General features: G+C 48.1%; 1 pseudogene; it reads right to left on the bottom strand.

Annotated features, from left to right (window-relative positions):
- Positions 1–217: 217 nt before the first annotated feature.
- LOC143675610 (kinesin-like protein KIF13A) lies at positions 218–6846 on the bottom strand (annotated as a pseudogene).
- Between the last annotated feature and the right edge of the window lie 315 nt (positions 6847–7161).

The raw sequence follows: 7161 nt of genomic DNA, 5'->3' as shown, positions 1-7161 counted from the left end.
TTTCCAGGGACTAGGGGAGGAGGCAGAGAGGGGTTATTGCTTAATGATTACAGAAATGCTATTTGATATAAGTGCAAAGTTTTGATAGCATATCAGGACAATGGTAGCACTATATGATGAATATAATTAATTAATGTAATATAATTAATTAATTAATTAAAGTCACTTGAATGCATATATAAAATGGTTAAAATAACATTTTATTTAATAAAATAGTTTAAATCTGTTCATCTAAGTATTCTCACCATTAAATGAATGCAATGGACCACTTCTCTCTTGTACAGTTTAAATCTGGTAACTGTCCAGTCCTTTCTGGAGCTTGAAGGACCTGGTTGTTATGCAGCCAATGGACAATGACAATGCCACATGCAATTTTAGCCTCGCTCTCTAAGGCCCCTGCCTAGCAACATCTGAGACGTCCTATCCCTCATCTCCACCCCCCTTTTGTTTTCGCGGCCCCAAAACTACACCCACTCCTCCTCCTGCTCTCAGCAACTCCCCCCACCCCCAAGCTCCCTCTCTAGCGGCCTAATAAAGTCATAATTACCCCGCAGCCAATCAGCAAACCCCATCTGAATTCTCGCCCCTAACTCCGCCCTCCTAAACCTCTGTATATAAGCTACTGTACTTCCTCTAATAAACGTTCTGGTGCGCAGGCCTTGCCAGCTCCGCCAGTACCCGCAAGTCATCTTTTGTCTCGCGCGCCCTCCACACCTCCGAGTCCCCGGGGAAACCACCACGTTTCCCCCCCCACACCGCTGGAAAGAAGACCCCAGGTGGGAGACCCGATACGCAGGACTCCTGCAGTTGGCGCCTGAACAGGGACCTCTTACTCGTCTCCTCTCCAGCCCCGTTCACCGCGCTTGACAGGTAAGGGCCCCCACAGTCGGCGACTGCCCCAACAAATTTCTCCTTCACTCTCTGCTGTTCTTAAATCCATTTTTACTGCCTTTCAAATAAGGGTAACCGCATCGCCGTTCACCAGGCGCCATAAGTCCGCACCTTAGCAGCCCTCCTAAACTCCCACCAATACAAGGTGTTTGTCCGCCAGCTCCCGGTTTACTGGGACCTTCTGTTCTCCTGCCTTCAAGGCTCGCGGCCTCCGTCCGACAATACCGCTCGGGAGGCCATGTCTGTGCAGCACCCGCTTAGCGCAAAAAACATTCATTCTATCTTCAGCCCCCCTAAACCGAGCAACCTCGAGACTGGCAAAAATGGCGAACTTCCTCCTTCTTCCTCAGATAAAAACAGGAACTGCCTCTACCCCTCCCTCCCGCCATCGAGCGAGTCACTTCCTCTTTCTTCAACTAACAAAGACCGGATGTGCTCTCCTCCCGCCCTCACTGGAAGAAACCCCTGGCAGCCATTTTGTGCCACCGCCCGCCTTGTCCGCCATCTTCTACTACCACCCCACCCACAAGCCCATCCCCGTGGGCGCCACCGGCGCAGGTCGTGGGCACCGCTAAACCTCCTACGCCCTGCCCTCGCTGCAACAAGGGCTACCACTGGGCCCGGAACTGCCGTTCCTCCTCTTGGCAGCCTTTAATGAATCCAAATGCTGAACCCCCGTTTTTCAAATAATAATCTCTCCAGGGTAGAAATCTCTCCCTGAGAAAACTCCTTCTTCTCTCTTTCAGCGCCTCAACACACTCTGCCAAAGCCTACTCGAACGCAGCCAGCCTACACGCTTCTCAGCCTACGCACCACCGGAAGCCGAAATCAACCATCTCCTCCACAGCGCTATCCTCAACCTTCAATCCCAAATTGACCTCTTAGCTCTAGATGGTGCAGCCCTCTATAAACTCGCTTCCTCCGCATGTGATGGACGTTACCCCTTCTCCCAACTCTGTATTACCCCTGTTCCTGTAAACCAATCCCTTCCTCGCCTTTCCCTACGGGAGTGAATCTTCACTGCCTACAACGACTCCTTTTGGAATCGCACTCACAAGCTCCAATCCAACATTCTCACCCTACAAAAAACTATCGTTCCAAAAATCAATGCTTCTATTCTCTCCAACCTCGCACGCAAATTCGCCTCGTTTCTTCAACCCTCCAACTTAATCTTTTATGAAATTTTCCTCCTAATCCTCCTTATCTTCCTCCTAGCGCTCAAATGCATCTGCAAGCGAATCTCCAACACCCGAAAGCAAATCCAACTGCTCGCCCTCTCTGCACTCGCTCTTCAAAACTCCTCCACTAATGCGAGCGAATGCCACCAAGCCCAGGTCTGGTTAGCCAGTGTAGCCCACCCTAAGTTTTAAATGTCTGCAGCATTGACCAAAGGGGGGAGGCCGCGAGTATGGGTTCGTACTGCCCTTCGCTGTGCCCCCGGGGTGCCAGCTACCCACCTCCGCGGTGGCCCCTTCACTTCTACCCATTTCCTATACCCTCTCAATTTAAAAATCTTTAAAAATTTTCCCTCTCCTCCTTTACCTTTGCATCTCTAACTGCTTTCTTTAAAAACAAAAAAGGAGGAATTGCCACATGCAATTTTAGCCTCGCTCTCTAAGGCCCCTGCCTAGCAACATCTGAGACGTCCTATCCCTCATCTCCACCCCCTTTTTGTTTTCCCGGCCCCAAAACTACACCCACTCCTCCTCCCGCTCTCAGCAACTCCCCCCACCCCCAAGCTCCCTCTCTAGCGGCCTAATAAAGTCATAATTACCCCGCAGCCAATCAGCAAACCCCATCTGAATTCTCGCCCCTAACTCCGCCCTCCTAAACCTCTGTATATAAGCTATTGTACTTCTTCTAATAAACATTCTGGTGTGCACGCCTTGCCAGCTCCGCCAGTACCTGCGAGTCATCTTTTGTCTCGCGCGCCCTCCACACCTCCGAGCCCCCGGGGAAACTGGCACGTTTCCCCCCACACACACACCGCTGGAAAGAAGACCCCAGGTGGGAGACCCGATACGCAGGACTCCCGCATGACAAGGTGGCTTCAACCACAGGGGGCAATCTCCCTGAGTGCTGCACAAGTTTTGCAGTTACTTGCATTCCAGGGGAATGACCCTTTCTTAGTTGAAAGATGCTTACTACGTTGACATCTTTGGCCTGATGAAGTTCCAGTGCGGTTGAGAGGAATACCCCAATTCATTCAATTCTAATATGAAGAGTCACATTTCTATTCTGTGAGTCACTTCATTCCACCTGTCATGCAATGTTCTTGTCTTAGCATTAAGAGAATCAATTTCTCAGTTGGAGCTACCATTTCCTGCACACTGGTGGCTCCACATTTCAATTGCCAGTGCACCATCTAAAATGAACTCCAGAAATTCTTCTGTTACGTTTACTACATAGTCCTACAGTGAGAGAAAGTGACTGTGTAGTGGGCTTCCTTGGACTGCAGGGAAGGCATCTCTGGGTCCACCGCTGGAGCAGCCACCATAGAAGCACACTGGTCCCAGTATATGCATTGACAGAAGACTCACACTGGTCCCAGTATGTGTATCTGAGAGGTTTAAGGGCAAACCATTTGCCACTTAAATTTTTACCGGGCAAGTGAGCTTTTTTGACTCTGTGAACAATCTTCCAGATGCTATCTACAAGTTTAAGGCTCCCACTTTCACTGGAGTTCTCCAAGGAGTCATCCTCCACCACGCACTTGGGAATAGCTCCAGTAACATGCATCAATTCCAAGTGGAGACACCCTGCAACCTTCCCCTGCTGCTGCTGCTGGAGATTGTGTACCGAAGTTTCACATCACAGACGGAGCACTCCAAGCACACATTAGCCACACCTATAGATTGTGATTCTTTTGGGTTTCAGAGAAAGGGTCCCCTAATTACCCATGGAGTCTCTTTACCTCAAGAACTTTCTCCTTCTACTCTTGATAAAGGTCTCTCATATCAATTAATTTATTCTCCAGCTTCTCAGTGGTCTAAGCTTGGGTACTCTTTCCTTTTTTCCTTACTTGAATAGATGGCTTACTCACTATCTCTCCTCTCTTTCTATTGGCACTGAGGTTTGTAGCAGGGATCTGAAAAATCACTTAGTAATCAGTGAGCTTTCTCATTTCCTCATCTAAGAAGTTTGCTTCCCTAATAACTAAGGCTAGTTATTAGCCTTAACTAGATGCTCTGGCGGTTTTGTCAAACTTTGTAGGAAGAATTCATCCCTCTTCTCTGTCCACAGGGTCACGTTCTGTTGGTGGTCAGGGCCACTGGCTGGGGGCTGCCTCTTGGGGGATGGTTGATGGCAGAGTTGTTCCAGTTCCTTCTCGTACATAAGTCACTGCTCTTCAAGGGCACTCTTCTTTTCATCGAGGTATTGTTTCTCCAGGACCTGAACCACATGTTCACCTGGGTCATTACTGTTCAGCATTTTCATGACGGCTTCCATCTGTGCAAATTCATGGTTGTAGTCTGGTTCCGAGGAAGCTTCACTGGCTGCATATCCAGGTTGTGCTCTCGTGGACCCATTTCTTTTTCAAAGTCTTTCAACCAGTCTCGCCATCTTCCTCTTAGACAAATTAATTTTAAAACAGTGGTTATTTCCCCATAGGATTCTATCACCTTGCCACAGCTGGGTGGTACTACACACAGGGGCGCCATTTACACAGGACCTTGCATTTTCCTTTAGAGTAAGAGAAACGGCCCCATCGGAGGCAATATCAATCTCAGTGCTCAGGCTGAATTCCAAAGAGCTAAATATCCTGAAAGGTACCTGCACCCACCCTGGTATGATTCTTTAAATAATAAACAAGGAGTTCATTGAGAGCAGGGTCTGCATTTAGGTTAACTAAACAGCATTTGTCGTCTCTCACTTTGATGCCAGATGTCACAAGAGAAATCCCCATCCTTTGAGTTGCCACTGCTCGCCTGTGCAATGTCTTCTGTTTTCCTCAGCTTCTCTGCTCAGGTCACTGTTAGCTCTTTAATCAGCTTTTCAGATTCTTCTAGCTTTTCCTTCAGTTCAGGAGCCTGTGAGAAGTGCTCTCTCAGTTTTTCCACTTCCTCTGGCAGTTCTCGAATGTCTTTGCATTGAGATCCTCAATGACAACGGCATGGTTGATGATCCTTTTGCTCAGTCTGCATATCTCAATGTGGAGAGGGTCTCTTCATAACTGTCTGTGGCTAGGCTAATGGTGGCTATTATGGAAGTATGGCTTGTTACCCACCTACTCCCAATTTGTCCTGAAGAAGCCAAACAAGGACTGAATCTCAGTAGGGTACAAATTTGTTTTTACCCTTGCCAGCTGCTTGGTCAGCCAGTGATGATATAACCAACCTCAAGGCTGTAAGGGACTTGTTAATGTTGCTACCTTCTTTCTGTTGTTCTCCTGCAGCTCCTGTTTTAGATACTCATTTGCTGACCATCTATTAAGTTGACCTTATTGACCTTCTCTCCTGAGTTGCCAGACTGTAGGTCATAAAGTATCTGTGTGATTATTATGTTGAATACAGCTTGGGAGCAGCTACTTTCTTCATTCATCTTGGTTGCAACTACTGCCCAAGACTTATTTCCCTCAGACATCAATGACTCAATATTCTCAAAACTTGTAACAGCCAATTGAGATAAATTATCTACATATTGTCCCCAAACTTTATGCTTTTGAACTTTAAGAGACTGTCTACTTCTTTTGGGATCTAAAAGATCCTGAACCTTCTCATTATAAATTTCCATATGGGAGACTTCAACTTTGAAGGTCTGTGATTCATTTTGATCCAAAGAGATCTTTTGAAATAAAGCACAGCCGCATCTTGGAATAAGACCCAGCTGCTCAGCATTGTCCATCATAGAGAAGGATTTTCCTGAACCTTCACTTCGTACAGAAAAATACAAGCATTGTACTTCTTGTTCTAGTTTGCTAGTTGCCAGAATGCAATATACCAGAAACAGAAAATGTTTTTAAAGGGGGAATTTAATAAGTTGCAAGTTTACAATTCTAAGGCTATGAAAGCATCCCAATTAAAGTGAGTCTATAAATGTCCAAATTAAGGCACCAACAAGAGGTTACCTTCGCTCAGGAAAGGCTGATGAAGTTCAGTGTTTCTCATATGGAAAGGCACATGGCTAACATGGCAAACATGGCAATGTCTGCTAGTTTTCTCTCCAGGCTTCTTGTTTCATGAAGCTCCTCTAAAGATGTTTTCTTTCTTCATCTCCAAAGGTCTCTGGTGGCATAAGCTCTCCTCGTTCTCATGGCTCTCTCATTGTTCTCAAGCTTTCTCCAAAATGCCTCCTCTTTTAAAGAATTCCAGTAAACTAATCAAGACCCATTTAGAATGGGTGGAGTCACATGTCCATCTAATCAAAGAGTTAATACACACAATTGCCATGTCACATCTCCATGGAGATAATCTAATCGAAAGATTTCAACCTACATTATTGAACAGGGATCAAAAGAAACAGTTGCTCCCACAAGATTGGATCAGGATTAAACTATCGCTTTTCTAGGGCACATAATCCTTTCACACTCAGCACACCCCTGAAAGGACTTTTCAAGAATTCCTTTCCAAGGCACTTGAAAACCACTTCTTGACTAGCTTATTTCGTAGGGTTAGATTCATCCATGGACGAGTAGCAATATCAAAGGCAAATACCTTGGGAGGTTTTCCTTTCCCTGTCTGGTATTAGAATGAGGAGGGTGTTAGGACCCTTTGATTCTCTTCCATCTACACGACGCACTTGATGGTCAGTTCCAGTTCTCATTGATTCATAGCCCCGACTCGAACAGCAATTTTTACCTTGGTATCCGACGTGTTGGCGCTAGCCAGGCTGCTAGCTGTGTGCCCTCAGCGTAGGCGGCCCTTTACACGTCCGGCCACCGCCGGGCGCCCCTTAGAGCGGTAGCAGCCTCTCGGCGGTGTGCTCTGCGAGGCAGTGCCTAGGCGCGCGGGCCATCCCGGGCGGGGAGCGGCCACGACCCGGGGCGGGGTGATGAGGGGCGGGGCGCGGCGGCAGCCGTGGCGGGAGGAAAGGAAGCCAAAGTGTCTGGGTCACGACCCTACCGTCGCCGCGGTTTTCCGCGCCTCGCCCGCCGGGTTTGCAGTGGCTCCGGTAAGGTCCGAAAGGGCTGCTCGCTGCGTCCTACCTGAGCGCTGCGAGCTGGGCGACCCGGATGGGAACAAGGAGCGTCGCGGGGTTCAGAGGCAGCTGGAATCCCGGGCTCGAGTCATTGTTTCCCCAGGTGGGGGCTCCCGGGCGGAGCCGCCCGGG

The sequence above is a fragment of the Tamandua tetradactyla genome, chromosome 3 (assembly GCF_023851605.1).
Source record: "Tamandua tetradactyla isolate mTamTet1 chromosome 3, mTamTet1.pri, whole genome shotgun sequence".
NCBI classification, from domain to species: Eukaryota; Metazoa; Chordata; class Mammalia; order Pilosa; family Myrmecophagidae; genus Tamandua; species Tamandua tetradactyla.
This window is presented reverse-complemented; position numbering and strand designations above follow the sequence as displayed.